Genomic DNA, 19,617 nt, shown 5'->3' with positions numbered 1-19,617 from the left:
ATTTCAGGGCACTTCTGCTTCAGTGGGCACAGTCCGGAGGGACAGCAGAGGGGGATGATATATGATCAAGGGCCACCTCAGGCAGGGTTCAAACCACCCAATCAGCAAAGAGGATGACCCATAATTTCACCTTGTAAGTCACGAGTTGATACACTTCAGCCTTAAATCTTAAAGTATTTCTACTTTTGATCTTTTACAGAGCAAACAGTTATTATTTTTTGCTTTAGCAAGTGTTCAAAAATACAGACTGAACAAGATCTGAGGAGACACATACATTTTTTATTAAAGCATGCATAGAAAAATCTTTCTATATACCCATCAAACAATGTTGCTTTAAACTCTGGAGACCCTCACCCCACACCCAGCCTGATGTATTGAGCTCTCTTCTTCTCCTCCTGCAGTGTGAATGCCAGTAAACAGTTCTCCATCCTGCAATACTGGCACCACAGGCTGTTAGTGAACGTATTATGATAGTCAGCGAACTGTGTTAAATGGCAGATTGCACAAATGTGTGAGCTGCATCTGTCTCCAGCCAGTCTTATAATGTTGTGTCTGGAGTCCTTCTACACTAGCTCAATGACTCTTCATGTAATTTTATGAGAATTGCTTGTTAACAGGTTCTCATAGCGTATATTTCTTCTTTCACAGACTCCAGCTATAAAATATGCTTAAATATAATGAATTTATAAGTGTAAATGGTGTTGGCAGTGCATCATGCTATAGCTCCTAAATCCCCAAATAGTCTTTTAGGGAGATAGTTTGGATTTTTCGCAGTTGGGTTGTATGGGTTACTTATCCATTTACATATCTACATACAGGTTTTAGCAGTCGGTGCGCCCCCCAGTTTGGAGAAGCCGGCTGGAGTGCGACACAGAAGCTCCTCAATGTCAGTCTTAGTGTATGCTATACTGAGAGTATTGTCATCACTTGACCTTTCCGTCTGACAGCCTATTACAACATGGAAGCCGAAAACATCTTCAGTTCTATGCTCTCGTCAAAGCCACCAGACTCCATTGACGAAAACATTAATTTTAGTTTGCTGAAAATAAATGGGAGTTGCTGGTCTATTGCTGCTTGGATCAGTTGAGTAGTCAGTAATTTTGTGACTTTGGTGAATCCTTCACTTCATGTTCTTGTGTCACATACGGTAGCTGCAAAGGACCAATTTAAAGATTCACAAAGGTCAAAATATACTGGAACAAAGTAACCTAACATGTTTAACAACCTCTCCAACATTACACTGAAATATACTATAGCTCTGTATACTGCAGCAAGTCATACCGTCTAACAATACATCAAACAGCTTACACTAAATATAGCTTACACTAAATATACACTTAAACTAATATTGATGTTTTTAAAGTGGGACTTTTTTTTAGGTGGTTAGAATATGTTTTGTTGCTGACCCCTCCACAGCAGTAGATTGCTTAGCTTCCATGTTGGACTCCAGCCTGCTTCTCCAAACTGGGGTTTGTGGCCCGACATCTGCTGTACATAATATACTGTCGATGGGTATGTACCTCATACAACCCCACTTCAAAAATTTGAATTATCCCTTTAAGAATGAATGAATTATTTTTTATTATTGTGTCATGCAAAAAAGATGCCCAGGCCGCATGAGCTTACAAGACACCATAAAATTAGAACATGCCAGACCCAGAGCCCAGCATGCATCCTACATAATCAGATCATCATTGAGGAAAACAGTGCTCATGACTCACTCATGGAGACAGTGACTGTGTTGCAGTGAAAAATCAGAATAAGTAATAAGTAAATCTGTTTTGTCTTCTTTTCCAGACTTTTGCAACCAAAGTCTCAAACTTAAACACATTGAAATTAAACAGCCGTTCTAGCTTTTGGTCATTTGAGCAGCAGAATATGTCAGGGGTTTAACGAGCCATTTCATGGAACATTAACTCTCCTAAGTCATCATAATCTGTACAGTATGTAAGAAAATGGGACTCACTTTCCACTTCCCATCATCCAACTCACACATTCTGTTTTGGCATTGGCAAAATGTTATTGAAACATTTTTCTTCAAATTTTAATAACAGCTTATTTTTAACAGAGTAAACATTACAACACAAGTTATTCCTGGAAATATACAACATGCCCACCCCGTCAAAGATTGAGAAAAACTCTTTTTCCCATGGAGAACAGAATGATTTACTTAACATAAACACCTTCTTATTTATTTCGCCCACTGCCATTTTGATTAGACACTTTCACACTTGGATCATTTCACATTTTCATTGCACCACTCCGGGTACCCAGCCCATGTCTCCCTGAAATGTTGGGATAAAAGAAAATCTATGAACCCCAGGAAACAATGTATGGCTCTATTGGGTATTGTGTCAGCAGTATTAGATTCTATTAGATATTTGTTATTGTGATTTTTTTAAGTTCAATCCATCAATCAGTCAATCAAACTTTAACACCTTTCATACCAGCTATTGCAAATTAAAGTGCTTTACAAATGACTGACAACCTGATAATAAGACAGTACAAACCACTTGAAACAACATTAGTGGATGGATCCTTGAGCTATGGCCAAAAATTGTGCAGTAGTGGCAGTAGTAGTAGTAGTAGTAGTAGTTCAGGTAGGCCATGATGTCAAGCTTAGCTTACATCCCAGCTACATCAGCTGATCTGCAAGCCACTTTGCAATCCGCCTTCACCCCAGCTCCTCCTTTTCATGCTGTGTCTGACTTATCAATATAATTTCTGTTTGTCATTGATGCTGCTCTGTTCTGTTCCAGGGGGTCTTTGCTGCTGCTCTCCCTGCCTTAGGCTTTTCATGTAGGTGCATGGAAGGGCAGAGAGGTGTGCTCCCTAAGCCTTAAAGGGAAATTTCAGTTTATTTCAACCTGTCTCCTATCGTCCTAAATTTGTTTCAAGTGACTAGTGACATAAAAATAATAGTTAGCATGTTAGCCGTTAGCCTAGATACAGCCGGAGCGCATAGTAGCGTCAGACCTGTTAAAACATAAGTGAACGGGCATACTTCAAGTGCAAAGTTAGTCCACTAAACAAGCTTTTTTTCCACAAAGACCGCCTCATATCGTTAGGATAAATGTCAGAGAACATATAGAAAATGACATGTAAACGTGTTGTCTTACCTTACAGGTGTGGTGCCATGTTTGTTTACCATTTAGCTCTGCTTTCCAAAGCTTGGCCGAAATATCGCGAGAACAAGCAGCGATCTCATACCGTGCCTGAATCTCGCGAGAACAAGCACCAACAGCTGGAAGCTTTCCACATAGGCATTGGAAGAGCGGAGAGGTGTGCTCTCTCTGCCTCAAGCTTTCCTCGTTTGCACATGGAAGGGCAGAGAGGTGTGCTCTTTCTGCCTTGGGCTTTCCACATAGGCATGTGGAAGGGCGAAGAGGTGTGCTCTCCCTGGTTTAGGCTTTTTGCGCAGGCCTAGGAAAGACAGGGAGGCCCCAGAACAGAGCCATACCGCCAAATTTAATATAACAAATGGACATAAAGTTTTCTTTGACTACAGAGTTCTTGACTGAAAGATGTTTTGTGAGGTCACAGTGACATCTGACCACATTCTAATCAGCTCTCCCTTATGTCCAAGTAGATGTTTGTGCCATATGTTGATAGAAATTCCTTCAAAGCACTCTAGACAGCAGGTGAACTGATGCCAAAGTCACCCTTTAGTGTCTGTAAGGGACACACTGGGTTTTCAGCTAACTCCAATCTAAACCTATCCACGGCAATACTTGACTGTCATCCAGGAGACTGTATTTTGTGTCGTGACACCAAAAGACAATATTGTTTTAATGTTACACTATGTCACTGATCTGCCTAAATCACCTATATCCCATGTGAAACCTAAAGTCAGTGCTGTTTCATTCTAACATTACCCAGTCATTGTGCACTGACATCACTGACTCACCTATACAACAAACCTACTTATTTTAACCAAAAACATGATCTTTTTTCTCAACCTAACCTAATCTAGATTTTTTGCCGAAACCTAACCGAACCATTTTACAACATTAACCATGTATTACAATGTGTTTCAGCTGTGTGTCACGTAAAGACACCAAAGGGTGCCCTGTGAGTCATCACGAAATGCTGAGGGGTGTGTTGGTATTTGACAATTTTGGAATGACATCAGCTTGGAATGGGAAGGACAGACGGACAGAGGGATAGATGGACAGATGGACAGACTACCTGAAAACATCCTGCCTTCAGCCACAGCTGTCACCAGCAAGGAGGCATAAAAATATCATTATATATTTAAGACATACAGCAGTGGATCTATGAGACCCAATCAATGGGGAAAAATGGCAAATTTCAACAAAATACAAGGGTTACATTTTTCTTATCCCTCTATTTTTTTTAAAAAATCTGTTTAAAATGGATTGATTTTTCACTCAAAACAGGACTGCCTTTTATAACTTCTTTGTCTTGTTCATCATTTCTTTTCCTCTTTTAGAAGCCTATGTATTTGCATTATATATTATCTCATTTTATTAGTTGTATCAGAGAAAGCAGATGTTGAGGCTGAGGCTTAATGAGGCAATCAAACTAAAAATAAAGAACATATAAATGTTTACATCCAATGCATTAGAGCAGTCCTTTGTATGAATTTTATGCAACAGTGATTTAAAGAGGCTCATAATGTGAGTCATCCTCTGCATGCCATTGGTCGGCAGAGAAACCAATCTATTACACTGAAGCTAATGTCTGAGAATATAAAAAGGTCTCATTTGCTGATTCCTCAAGGCCTCTGGGAAGAAATGGATCCGTGGAGCTTCTGTCAGTAATTATGGTGAATATAAGAAGAAAACCCACTGAGAAGTCAAAAGTCATTATTGCAGAGAGAAAATTATTGAAACCGTTTCTGTGCTGACTCATGAACAAGCTCGTTTCTGCTCCGGGTAGCTGCTTCCATTGCATTTCTTTATTGTCAGAAATTTCTCTGCAGCAGTCGGGTCAGTTCACTAGAGTTATTTAAATTAAGGAAATGGATAAGTATCCACACATATATATTCTCTCATCTACCCACACTAACTGTTAACTTTGTGAAATGTCTTCTTTTTATTTTATTACCAGTAAAACGTTACGACTTTTAACAAAACTGTAAAGCTTTTTAACGTATTCATCTTGTGTAAACAATTTGTGAATGTTGAGTTCTTCATCCAATATAGCCAAGTTTGTACTAAAGCTTTAAGCTGCAGAACTGATTTTTAAATGTGCTGAATGTTATTAGACGACTTCATTTTGGTGTGACAGCTCAAAATCTGCATCCTCTGGCTCCCCAAAGTCATTACTTCATTTGTTTTCCATTAACTGGCTGATTTTATATCCCTGCTAGTCGACAGCACAAATACTAACTTTCACCTTTAGTATAGCTATTGGTAATGTAGCTACTATAATACTGGTGCATGTTCACACTCACTGACTGGGTTGTCTTGGGGCTCAGGAGAAAAGGGTGAACTCTTGAAAATAGGTGGGAAAAATTTTACTCACTACGCGGTCAAAGTACAGTGTTACAGCATCCCCAGTGTCCCTTTGAGGAGAGAATGAATCTGCTTCTCACCCAGTTCATGTTGGGATAGACTGCAGTCCTGAATAGAAATAAGATGGTATAAAAAATTTAAAGAATGCAAGACAAGCAATGAATGAAAGCAGCTTCTGTCAGGAGGAAACTACAATTACCGACCTGCAATTGAATGCCTCTGCGCACCAGTCAAGTTTCTCTTTCAGTTTACATCCACGTCTGTGAAAACATTATTGCTTCACACACAGAGGATCTATACCATCAGCACAGTTTCATGGTGAACACCCAAGATAGTGTCACCAATTCAGTAGCTGATCAAATGTCTCCCCTTTTGCTCCTTACATATGACATTAAATAATGGGCAGGAAAGAGTGTTACATGCAGAAAATAATGAGGTAACAGTGAATTTAACATTTGATCTTTTGGATATAAAATCATCACTTATCATTATATCCTATTAGACATTTGTATGACATTTTGTCATAATCAGCATAAGAATTCTTCATGTTATGGTCAAAAACATGTTTTGTGAGGTTACAGTGACCCTGACCATTGACGAAATTCTAATCAGTTTATTCTTCAGTTCAAGGGGATGTTTGTGCCAAATTTGAAAATCCCTCAAGTCCCTCTAATCAGGTGTCCAAGTGGACATTTGTGCCAAATTTAAAGAAATACCTTCAGAGCATTCTTGACATATCGCATTCACAAGAATGAGACACTTGACACAACCTTGACCTTTGACCTGTGACCACTTAAAACTAATCAGTTCTTCTTTGAGTCCAAGTGGACAATTATGCCAAATTTGAAAAAAAAAAAAAATCCCTAAAGGCGTCCTTCACATACACGTATCTACAGACAGCAAGCCAGCATTCAATTTTTGCACCCCATCATGTTTCATCAGAGGCTCTTTGTCCGCAATGGATCCGTAAATATCGAACTTGATTACATCATGTAAACAAACCTCTTTACTGATCAACTGTGCACTCAGAAGTGTTGGACCACCAGAAAGATGGGTAAATACAGGAAAACACATTTTATATTGTAATATTTACTGGAGATCACATACACTATAAACACACATACTATAAAAGGCTACAGCCAGTGAGCAATGGCAACGCATATTTTCGGAGTCAAATGTCTGTTTTAATTAGTGTTACAGTAACGTTAGGCACCTGTCGCCATGTCGATTCAATTAAATTTAATGTTACTATCGTAGCATATGTCCGGAGCTTGAGTTATTAGCGGCTCGGTCCCAGCAATGGGTCAGGCGTTACGGTTGTGTTAGGTGAGTAGCCCGGCAGCCCAGCTAACATTTGTAATTAGCACTGTAAAATGTAGCGGGGCAGCCTGGCAGGCTGTGTTTAGGTATTCCCCTGTCTACTTCAATGATGATGGTACCTGTAATAAATGTAATATATTTGCTGAGATGGAGGCGAGGCTCAGTGACTAGAAGAGCTGGTAGAAGCGCTCCATAGCTGCAAGTTATTCCAGTAGCCATAGTAGCTCTAGTGCTAACTCCAGGAGCTAACGCTAACGTTCTTCTTCTGCGTGAGCTGGAGCCGTGAGCATGGGAGTGCAGGCTCACGGAGAAGAGTAGGAACATTAGCTTGGCAGCCGACTAGTGCTAACACTAACAGGAAAGCAGGGAAATAGCTAAACACAGCAGAGACCGAGAGTGAGTGAAAGACATCGCTAACTGCTAAACTAAGCCAAACTAAGTTGGCTGTTTAGGTTTTATTTCCTCGGGGGCTAACCGATGCTTCCTCCTCAGGCTCCACTTCACTCCGCTGCCAGCACAGCCAGTTAGCCTCCGCTAGCTTCCCAGCTAATGTTAGCCCCGGCTCTCCGTTTGGATCCAACTGGAGCACCGAGCCCTGGTTTGTTATTCTGGTTAATGTGGGAAGAAGCAGCGGGTATATCGGGCAGCTGAGTGAAGTGGAGCCTGCAGAAGAAACACTGGGACCGTCTGGATGTGATAGTCTGTGGAGAGGCTGCGGTGCTTGGCTGCCCAGACGAGGCGAGTGGGGGGGTGGAGAGCAGAGGTAGAGGGAGGTGTGGCTTATGACACACTTTGTTTTGGTCTACAGGCAGTGCACAACAGCAAACCTAGCGGTGAAACGATTTCGCTTTTTGCCCCTTTAAGTACATGTTTTTCATACATTTTTCCCAAGAATGGTTTCTGTCATTTTAGGTAGCTCTTAACACGCTGATATTTGTTCAAGCGTTATTTTTTCTGACAAGTTTTGTTTTAATTAGGTATTTAACTTCTAGACTCTTGAGACTCTGGCTCCAAATGACATCACCATGGCAAGACAGTATCACCCCTATCCGGGATATTTTGGCTTCCTTTTCCTACAGCAGGAGGAAATGGAGATGTGTTGTCATTCATTCTGTAATGTGGTAACGGTCTGGATCAAAATGGTGAACTAATAGAGCCACACTGCTTTGGAATTCGCTTGCATTGGTGACCTCTGACCCTGCAGGGGAGGAAACTCAAGGGAATTTCACCCCAGGAGTCAATACAACTTTAAATTAATATTCTAAGTAAATCCCATCCTTTCTTCCTCATGCACTAATACTCTGCTGAGATTAAGGAAAATTCTTGTCTATATATAAACAGACACAATCTGTCAGTTTAAGTATTTCAAGTGTATATCCACAGTGAGGGATTAAATGGATTAAGAAGGTTACTTTGAAAGTCTGCGGCTGTGCTCGACAACAGACAGCATCAGATGTGACTCATGCTCTGAGCTATTTTGAGAGGGAGTACAGAAACCTGGGATTTGTAGCTCCTCCTGTCACAAATGTTTTGACGCTTTGGTCGGCGACAGCTTAAAAAAAAAGTTAATTCCAACACCTTATTTTGACTTCACATAGTGCAGAAAAGATTATGGTTGACCATCTCCATCTCAACAGCTACTTCGAGCATGACAGCACCAACTGAGAACTCAAACTACTAAAAAATAGTTTGAATCCAGTCCTGACAAGAAGGATGACTGATCTAGCTGTTTACTTACGTGCAACACTGATAATGACATTCACAGTTTGTTTATAATCTAATCTTTTGTGAAGACATGTGGCAGTGTCTCTCCCAGCTTTGTCTCAACTCAGAGGGATGAAAGGACAGATGGATGCCATAACATGTTTGCGCTCCGTTCCCCCGCCTGAGAGATGAGTGGGTCAAATCTTGAATCTAATTTAAATTCAGTGAAATTATGCAAGCTGAGTGATGCATTTTAATTTTCATGGCCCTGCTATTCACTCTAAAAGTTTAGTCTAAAAGGATTTCTGAGACAGACCACTTAAAGTCTGGAGGTCCTTTTTTTCAAAAAGAGATAAAATAGAAAAAAAATGCAAGAAAAAATGCAATTACTGTTGTTTGCAAAAAGTCACTCACAGTCTATCAAAAGTTTGTTGCTCTGATCTCCTTGGGCCATTACTGTGCGCTAACGCCCACAAAACCCCTTCATTTTGGTTTAATCAAAACCTCATTTACATTTTCCTCATGACTAAAAACAGACGCAACTTAAAATCTAAGAAACGTGGATATTATGTTTTGCATGTGAATCGCCGCCCCATCTCCAGCCTGCTGTGTTTTCCCCTTGATTTCTTTTTCTAAATCATCTCACCTGTAACAGTAATGAAGGTCATTACTACTTGATGTCTGATAACAAACCAGCTCTCTTGTGTGTGTGTACTGTGTGCCACAGTGCTTCACTTGCTAATATGAGGCAGAGAGGCAGAGATGAGAACGTGTAGGTTCAGAGGAGAGAGCAGCTATTTCAGGCTGGAGGTTTTCCCTGCAGGATTCACACAGTGTATGTGGGAAACTGAGCGTGTTGATCTGCTGTTGTGTCATTCCTCCCAACATGGAGGTAGTAATTCATCTTTATGTTACTGGAGAAAGTACTCGGCCATCCCCGAAGTAAACTCACTAAGGTGAACCCCTGTTGGTATAATCTGTATCTCACAAGCTGTGTTCTTCAATCTGAGCCATTCATTCACACAGTGGGTAGACTGACATGAAACGTGTTGCATGCAACCTTGTTTTATGTTTTAGTATTTGAACACACACCTCATTGATTCAACTTGTTTTTCCATTCCTAAGCACTTCAGCAAGTTCAAACTTGTTTGTTCACCATAATGGACACAAGAATCTGGCAAACCGATCTGTCATCAACACATCAGGGCCGGAGCGAGGAGGTCATGAGCAGTGGTGGCGGCAGCCGATTTTTCCTGGAGGTGCTGGGGAGGAGCTTGACTATTAATTGGAGGTGCTTAGGAGTTGTGGATATAGCCTACCAAAATATAAGCACTCAGAGTCCAAATCAACAAAAAATCATGCACATTGTGGAATTAGAGGGACCACCAACAACAACCATCTTTGAACAACACATCTTTATTTTAATTTTGCTGGTCTTCACAATCATCGAGGCAACCCTAGATATAGCAGCACCTGAGAGGGAGGGAGAGAGAGAGAGAGAGCATATTTCACGGGCCATAATACACACACTGAGCAATACAAAAGAACGACACCGATATTTATGGTACGTTCGCTAATTGATGCATTAGCCTATTCATAGATATATAAGATATAAGATTGTGTGACACAAGATAATGTCACACAATTGAGCTACAGGGGTGCTATGGGGGTGCTATGGGCTTCTTTGGGGGTGCCGAAGCACCTCCAAGCTCCCCCCTATGGTCATGAAGCCTATACAAAACATAAGAGGTTTGACTTGCCAACAAAAAATAAAAACAAAACCATACACTGATTAACAAGATTACCAGTTGAACACCTTGTCACATATCAACGTTTGATCATTGGCTTTCCAAGTCCACATACGTCGTGCAAGGTTCTGGGTGCGTTGGTTGTTGACATTCTGGGACGCCGCATTGTCTGTTTTCAAAATACAGGAAATGTACCGTTTACATACAGGCTCTTTCAAAATATATTAACATAACATGTTACATCAGTACAACACCACAAATTGACATTTTTTTCCTTCAACAACAAACACGTGGTTAGGTTTTGCCGAGACACACACGGTGGGGTTTAGGCAACAGAAACACAAAATGAGGTTTCGGAAAAAAGAACAGGGTTTGGCTTTACAATCTTAAGGGAAGCAAACACTGGCCTCCTGTGTGAAAGTCGGTGGTTGTTGGACACATCCACCACCTGTTCTGCCTGCTTGGAGTTCTGCCACCGTAACATTCATTGTTGTCCTATTGTCCATTGTTGTTTCCCCCCGACGCTGCTGTAGATAACTGATTACTCATTCCAGTCATTTGTTCAAACAAAAATGCCAAACATTTGCTGGTTTTAGCTTTTCAAATGAGAGGATTTGCAACTCCTCTTTGTAATTTAGATACATTTGAGCTGCTGAAACAAGCCGAAGTGAAAAAGAAGGAGGCTTCTGCTCCTGATGCCGCCAAGACGGCAGCAAAGGCTGTCAAGCAGCTGAAAAAGGAGTCCCAAAAAGACAGAAAGACCCACTGACTGACATGAAGGAGCAGAACCAGACACCCATCCCACTTACGAAAGACGGTGCGGGTGTGAGGCTGCAAGCTGAAGGGAGATAACTCCAGACCCCAGGGAGGCCACAGAAAGGGGCTCCCCCCTTACAGAGAGATGGCCTGGTGGACAGGCTGCCACTTTGAGAGGCCTGCTCGTGACGCTGGGCAGAAGTCTGAGGGAGGCAAATGCTCTGTGGAAAAACCATCGATGACAGGCCGACGAGAGGTCGGGCCATAGCAAAGGTGGCTGAGGAAGAAGAGGCTGTGGCATGGGTCACAACGATGGCTTTGACTCCAGAAGAAAACATGAATGTGATAGACACAGTGGCAGTGACTGATCTTGTCTGAAAGGTGAGGAGTAGCGTGGTGGAGGTGGATCTCACAACTTGGGCACCGTCAAGGATGAACTAAACGAGCTTGACCAATCAAACTTTACTGAAAAGAACCCTGAAGGAGAGGAGCATCCACCTGCTGACTGAGAACAAGGAGAATGAGGTTGAGCAAGTGAAGGAAGACGGCCCCAAGGAGATGACTCTGGATGAATGGAAGACCATGCAGGACAAGGATCGGCCAAGGTGGAGTTCAACATCCGTCAGGTCAATGAGGGAGCTGATTGGAACAAAGGATTTGTGCTGCATAAGTCAAAGGCAGAAGATAAGAAAGTAAATATTTAATTCACCAACAATGTGACATTTCAAACCTCATGCTCTTCCTCACACCATTATAATATATGACAATAAACTAAATTTCTTTAGACTCTCAGGCAGACAAAAAAGGTTACTTGATAGCATCACCTGGGAATTTCTGATGGTCATTTTGCTTTCTACCAGTGTTGACTTTAAAATATTTTATAGATGAAACAATTCATTGATTAATCAAGAAAATAATGAGCAGATGGAAATTATCTTGGTTGCATCCCTACCCCAAATTCTCAATACTGAGGACATGACGTTGGTGTCCGTGAAAAATAAATAGATCATAGGCACTCCTCATGAAAAATCACAACCAGTTACTGGAGTAACGAGAATAAACCTTGGTTAAAATGATGTATATTAACATTAAAATATAATTTTAGCATAAGACAGAAAACAGAGTAAGAGTTTTGCCATCAGACATCAGTGGAGTGAAATTATAGAATTATAATCGAACACATAACAGATCTGTGAATGCAACAAAAGTCTCCCTAAAGCACATCCATCCTGTAGATGTTTATGAGATGCACCTTGAGGTGTGGAGGCAGCAGGCCACACTGTGTTTGATCTACGACTCAGAGGAGCAGCCGATCATCTCCGAGAATGCTGACTGTGCCCTGCGAGCGAGCGGGACATTTACAATCAATGGCCGAGGGATTGGAGTGCACACAGGCGGTCCTCTACATCAAACAGAGAGAGGGGAGGAAAGTTGGAGAATTTAGGAGTTGATGCGGTGAAAAAGTTGGAGGAGGAGGCAGGAGTGATGGGAAGTGTGGAGAGAGGCCAGAAATGATGAGGCAAGTTTGCACGAGGGGCTTTCACTGACAGAGGAAAATCATTAATGTAATCTATGTGTCCTGATGTAAACTATGGACTCATGCTGATTTAATTTCAAAAAGCAGGAAAGTATGACCAACTTAAAAACTTACCAGTTAGTAACAGTGTCATAAATGAACCTGTTCTCGTGGGAAATTTGTATTTGATTGTCAGAAAAGCATCATATTATTATTTCAGTGTATGACCAGTGTATGGCCTGCCTGAGGAGATGAGGGCCACTGATTTTACTTATGTTTTATTTTTTTATTCATCCTACCCTGTTTTAACGTGTCTGGCTCTCATTTCATTCTCTCTATGTTTTTAAATGTGTTCTGTTTTTTGTAAATCACTTTATAACTGTGGTTTGAAATGTGCTATATACATAAAGTTTATTATTATTAATATTATAACTGCAGACTGTGATGACTGAATGCCAGTTTTATATGCTGTAACATTATACTCAACATCAAACTTATCCTTTAAGCTTAAAGGAGCAGTGTGTGGTATCTAGCTGTTTTTTTTTTTTAATTTAACCAATATTTAACCAGGTAAGTCCCATTGAGACCAACAATCTCTTTCACAAGTGAGACCTGGTAGGACAGAAGTACACAAAAAAGTTGCAGCCAAAGAAAAACACAAAGATACACAGTAACATGGAGAAATATTACAACACCTACGCACAATGACAAGAATCAACCAAGTCATACATCCTTGTACTTATGAGAGTTTTAAAATCAGGCAGAGGGACCAATTCACGTAGTTTCAACTGTTTTTGAAGGTTATTCCAAGTGAGAGGAGCAGAGCACATAAAAGCTTTCTTGGTCAGTCGGTGCGCCAAGGAACAGACAACGAGACAAACTGTGCATTCCAATATCCACACGACCATACTGTATAGTATGCCAGGAAAAGATTTAGTATGTCCCAATACATAGTATGTCAAATGCAGTATGCAAAAAATACCAGGATGTTCTACTACATCCAGTCTAATTTTACAGTATGCAAGCCAGCATGCAAACAGATGTCAGCTTGACAGCTCATTGACAGCTGTTTGACAGTTGTCAAAAGATGGACGACAGCGCATTCAAGTTACTGATGACCAGTCGAACAGTAACAATAAGAATATTGATTATTTAAGTGAACAAAATAATCATAAATATTACAAACAACAAATGGAAATGAATATAAAAATAACTGACAGAGAACTGCAGATGTAATTTCACTGTCACAAATATGTTAGAAGCTACAAACTGTGCAGTTATAACTTTAAAGTTAAACTACACACATTGCAAAGTAACAACAGCAGATCTCTCCGAGTTGATCTCTGTCTCTCTCAGCGTTTGTTGTATCTGCAAGGTAACAGATATAAAAGCAAGAGGGTTAGGGTTCAGGGCTTAATGTTATGAGAAAGTAGTATGTCCCGACTGTGTGCGTACTGCATGCGACAGTACATATATATTTTGTGGGGCACCTGCAGTATCTACTAAAGGTAAAAAGAAAAAGTTCTCAGACTATAGCTACAGTCACATCTCTGTTCAGTCAAATTACAAATGTATGAGGGAGTTGTATGAGGGAGGGAGCCAAAGAAAGGTCAAAGAAGGTTCAGGATTTTTGCATGTGCCTGAAATCATAGCTCAATGACACACTGGAGCCATCGTTAACATCAACTCTCCCCTCCTTTATAAAACCTATGTTAGTACAAACGTTAGAGCACATAGCATCACTGTCGTCTTGTTCAGCCCATCCATCAGTGGCAAGTTTGCTGCGGCCCACAAGTTCTCTTACTTAATCAGTGTAATTCATGAATAAAGAATAAACATCTCTGTTAAATGCCATAATCATATTAACTAGGTCTGTTATAATAATGCGTCCACTGTGATTAATTAATCACAGAAAAAATAGCGCATTCAAAAAATTAACGCTGATTAATCGTGTCCAGTGGTGTCCTTAGACCCAGTGCATCATTGAAGGGCACAGTGGCTGTGTCACATGATGGCAGACGAGATGAAACTGCTTGGCCCCGTGAATGGAACATTCACATTTAAAAAACATCCAGATGGATCTGTTGATAAACGCACTGTTCTCCGCAATTTCTACAGTGAGGAATTTTCATACCATCGGAGTCCTGCAAGCCTGAAATATAACCTCAACGCTCGCAGCCAGCCTCATCAAGCCACACTCGACCAGGCGTTCAGATGCAAACTAAGTAAGTCTACCTGTGACTGACTGACTAACTCCCTTGCAAAATGGACTGTAGAACGGATTTGGTGGTGGAGGACAGGGGGACATTGTGTCCAAAATCCTGCAGCTTTACTACGACACATCTGCCAGAGTTCATTTGAACTGAAATGTTTTAAATACTCTCACAATAAAAGTTGATGCATGCAATTAATTTAGATTCATTAATCACAGAGCATGTTTTTTTTTTTAATCGCTTCACAGCCCTAATATAAACACAAACGTGCCTTTTAGTCATTCAGCTACCTTCCTCGCAGACAGTTACTGCTCACATTTGTAGGTGTTTGCTTTGTGCTAATGTTAGCTGCCGAACAAGAGTCTTGCTGCGCAGCGGCTTGTTGTTGTTGTTTCAGCTCTTTCAGCAGACACGCCCACAGCACCTCACAATTTTGAAACTTAATTTTACCTGGCGATTTCTTTGACCATTCAAATTTGGCTTGGGGGGGGTTAGAGACACATTTTTCTGTAGTGAGAAAAACTAACTTGAACCTTCTTCCTTGTGCCAAGAGTGTGGGAGAACTACAGTGGCAAACACGAAAACGCAAATGGTCCTAACTAGAGCCAGTATTTGGTTTGACCCCTCTGGGTTACTGTAGAAACAACATAGCCGACTCTGTGAAAGAGGAATTGCTCCATATGTAGATATAAACAGCTCATTCTAATGTAACAAAAACAAAACAATTCTTATTTTCAGATGATTATACACTAATAAAAATGTAACTATGAATATCATATACCATTTCAGATGCCTCTAAGTCCTACACACTGGACCTTTAATCTTTGTATTTCCTGATGTAAAGGAAAATTCTGGTTGATTATAACTTTTTTCGTATCTTTGTTTTATTACTTGTCTGAGGTAAAATGTTAGAAACTGTATAAAAGTATTAGGGTCCTGCTTTATTTTCTTTAGTAAAAATCCTCATATTTTGTCAGTTTGTTTGCCTTGAGTTGAATATAGTTGTCAATTCTAATATCCCCAAAAAAAAACTAACAGAGAGACGGATCACAAACCTGCTGGAGCCTGATATTACCCAGAGAAAACACACTGCAGAGATCCTACTGTCTCACAGACGTGCGCTCTGTACTGAATGATTTGCCCCTCGGTCTTAAAACTTGTTTAGCATCAGCGGCCAGTGTGGAAGCTCCCCACGGACACAGCTTTGTGCACTGTGTGTTTCATGAATAATAAACACACACATTCACAACACCTTTGTGTCAGATGTAAGCCTGATGTAATCTGCAGCGAGGACTGTGTTTCCCACAGAGTGAGGTGTCCCCCTCTGCATGGCGGCCACGGTACATTGAAGTTTCTCGCTGTGATCTTCCACCAGCAGTCAGCAGGGAAACCGACGACTTTCTGATGGATGCCTGCGACTTAATGAGAAGTGAGAGCTATCAATAGGCAGGATCAATAGGCGTGTTGATGCAGGGAGCGTATCTATGTTTCCAGGGTTCTATGTGTCCCACTTAACCTTGCAAAAAAGCTTCTATGTTCCCCACTTACACAAAAAAGGTTCTATGTTGCCCGCTCAACCAAGCGGGAAACATAGAACACGGGAAACATAGAAGCCTGGAGACCCCGTTGATGCATATCTGGGCAGCTTCATTTCACAGAGACGTGTTCGTCCTCCATTCATTTCAAAGCCATGTACACATGCATTCATACACACATCAAAAACTGAACACATCAGTGGATGAATGTGATTCATAATAGAGCCAGCACACTACAGTGGAAGCTATCATCCACAGCTGAAATTCAGTTTTTGTGTTTTGTGAGGAGGCGGTCTAATGATCTTCGTATCACAGTAACGTTTGACATCCCCCAGAGAGTCTGCCTGAAATTGCAGAGGTCATTGTGTTAGCAACAGTTTCCCAATATGACACTCAAAATGCAGCACGTTGCTGTTCCTTAATTTTGTCTAACCCACTCCTACACAATTATTTTCCAAATAGAACTTAACAACTGTAATTTGGCACAGCAAGAATGTCCTTGGATTTGAGGCGGTGGTGTCTTTTTCTAGCCTGTCCAACATTATAAACATGAAATTAAACAGTGTGTTTTCTGTTTTATCGTAAGCTGCAATCATTAGCATGTCCGGCTAACTAATTTACTACCTACAGTGCCGTTGCCATGGTAAAAGTGCTCTCCATGCTGGCAGCTTGGTCTTACTCCCAGGGTGTCAAAATGCGCCCCTTGGGCATCATTTGGGGTCTAAGTGAGATGCACCAGGCTTTGGTTGGTTTCCTATGTTTTTCAAGCGTCCCAGTGCAACAGCATGCGATCTAGAGGGCTAAATACAATGACAAAGAGCAAAGCGACCCCTCTGAGGTGTTCGTTTCAGGGGTCTGAGTTCTCTTGGAGTGTTCCCATAATCACAAAAAGTGCTGAGTCACCGCTCTGAGTCTGTTTAGAAGGCTGAAAAAGACCAAGTGTGAAAACACCCTTAGATCCATAAAATATCTTGGACGCAAGGGACATCCACTGCAGGGTCATAGCCATTGGGATGGAGTTGTATGGCAGCAGATGGAGCAGGCGATAAGTGGACAACATGTTATGATTTGCCCAGTTAATGTAAATGGCTTCACGTCTGAAACCATTTAAAATGAAATTACAGAAATTTTGGCACATACAGTCTAAAGAGAAATTAATTCTAAGGGGAGGGAGCGCACATTCTTCAGACCAACACCTGACAAAGCCACTGATGTAAATACGTCTGAGCAGTTTTCTTGTAGCTCCTGTAAGCACGTGCACATCCATAGTCATGTGCACACATTTATACTATGCAGAGCCCCTCAGTGAAGATACGTTCCCACGGGCATGGGTAGGAGGAGAGTTAGAGGGGTCCAGCAAACACCAGATTTTAACCCAGAACAATGTTTGAGACCAACAAACAACATCGGTTGCTGTGTTCATGCCATTCGATACTAGGTGTTTTGTAGCAATATCTGTGACCTTTTACTAACCTAACCAAGTAGTTTTGGTACCTAAACCTAACCACCTATGCCCTCTTTCGGCCGGGTTTATGCCACAGGGCACTTCTGCATCATAACCAAGTGATTTTGTTGCCCTGAACCACATAGCCAGCCCTTTCTTATCATCGCTTCTGTACCACTCAAAGTGGGTGCTTTGACATCTTACCATAACCACATAGTTTTGCTGCCCAAACCAAACTGCCAACCCCTTCTGCAGCAACATACAATGCAAAAGGCTGTCTCTGGGTCATTTTAGTAACGCTGGAGCCTCTGCCCAAGTAGCACAATATGAAGAGTGGGGACGAGCGGTAACTAAGGGGGGCGGGAGTTAGAAAACGCCTATGCTTTTTGATTGGAGACACTTCCTGTTGAGTCTTGAGACTGCTTAAATTATTGTCAAAGTGCATTTCATGTGGCTGCACCGGAAAGATTTTCTTGCTGTTCTGCATTTTGATAGTTATCCACATAAGTTAGGAAAGATACATCTTTATAATTATGGTCAAATATGCAGGCATTTTACATGTGGCTGTATATGAACTTATATGAAGTTGCACCCACTAGCTCATCTGTTAGAGAGGGCGCCTATGTACAAAGGCTGTGTCCTTTCATGCAGCGGCCGCGGGTTCAATTCAGATACAGAAATAACATACAGAAATAACTCAATTCAGTCACAATGCGGGGACTGGTAGTTAATATATGAACTATGTAACATACTGTAACACATGGTGTCATTTTGCCTTTGGCATCAGGTGTGCTTTGATGATGAAATCACTGATGGGATCAGATGGTTAAAACATCAGCCATGTATCACACGTACAGATGGCTCCTCCTCACCACAGAGCAATAACTGTCTATTTAACATTCATATTGCCTCATTTAGACAAAATGGAATTATGACTGTGATTACCAATTTACCAGACACAGACATTAATCATAAATATTGTTTCCAAGAAGGAAGACACTAACCACAACAGGCTTTCCATCACCTATAGATGTTTTTTCCAGTTCATGAGGCTCGTAATGGTTTAGCACCCTCAGAGGACCACTTCTCCTTTTATACATCCATTATTATTACTACTGTATTAAATGTACAGCTCAGGAAAAGAGGCATGGAGAGACAGAGGTTTTTTTATGGACTAAATCTGTGCAATGGCCTGTATGTATAATCAAAGACACAGCTAAGACTACTTGTTTTCATTTAATTTGCTGATTTAATTTAGTTTTTATATGTATTGTTATTTGGTTTGATTTAAATGTTTGAAAATGGCACACGCAAAATCAGAGCTGACAATAAGAAACAAAAATACAAAGGAAAAACATTGAGACAAATCTATAAAGATAACAACTGTATTAGCGCTTAGAGAAAATTAAATTACTATCATAAAACAAACTTGCTTTGTATTCACAAGTTAATATGGGGAACGGATGGCTATTTTCAGCAATAACGTCATTTTTAATTTATGTGCAAGGAATCTCATTTCTCTGTGTAAACAGATACAATCTTAACATTTCATAAAAATGGGTTTTATTACTCCCCGCATTCAGGAAACATGACGCTTTTCTCTAAATAATAAACTTGTTCCACTTGGCGAGTACAATATATGAATGATGCTCATGACTGCCTAAGATAATGATGTCTCTGGAGTTTTATTATATTTCTGATTAAAAACAAAACAAAACAAAACAAAAAGGGAATTACATAAGACAAGGCTGGACAAGTAAACCCAGGTGTTTGGGCACATGATATGCCTCATGCAGCTGTCCAATTGGGCATTTGAAAAATAAATGTGATGTCCAGTGTTATGTATCTTTTCAAGGGCAGTGGGACGAACATTGCCTGGTTTGCCTGATGGTGCAGCCCTG

General features: G+C 40.8%; 1 long non-coding RNA gene and 1 pseudogene across 3 annotated transcripts in view; one reads left to right on the top strand and one right to left on the bottom strand.

Moving 5' to 3' along the window:
* Positions 1-9,904: 9,904 nt before the first annotated feature.
* LOC144458946 (uncharacterized) overlaps positions 9,905-19,617 on the bottom strand; it is a 51,652-nt gene continuing 41,939 nt past the window's right edge. For 2 of the 3 annotated variants that reach the window (XR_013488280.1, XR_013488279.1), the window contains exons 3-4: positions 10,310-10,421; positions 9,905-9,977 (exon numbers count right to left, since the gene is read on the bottom strand). This is a non-coding gene — a long non-coding RNA (uncharacterized LOC144458946). Of the gene's footprint in view, positions 9,978-10,309; positions 10,422-12,260; positions 12,411-19,617 lie in introns of all 3 variants that reach the window. The other variant, XR_013488281.1, reaches the window with a different exon arrangement.
* LOC117265087 (SERPINE1 mRNA-binding protein 1 pseudogene) lies at positions 10,467-11,975 on the top strand (annotated as a pseudogene).

This window comes from Epinephelus lanceolatus, chromosome 20 (assembly GCF_041903045.1).
Source record: "Epinephelus lanceolatus isolate andai-2023 chromosome 20, ASM4190304v1, whole genome shotgun sequence".
NCBI lineage: Eukaryota > Metazoa > Chordata > Actinopteri > Perciformes > Serranidae > Epinephelus > Epinephelus lanceolatus.
The sequence above is the reverse complement of the archived record's forward strand: the minus strand, read 5'-3'. Positions and strand labels throughout refer to the sequence as shown.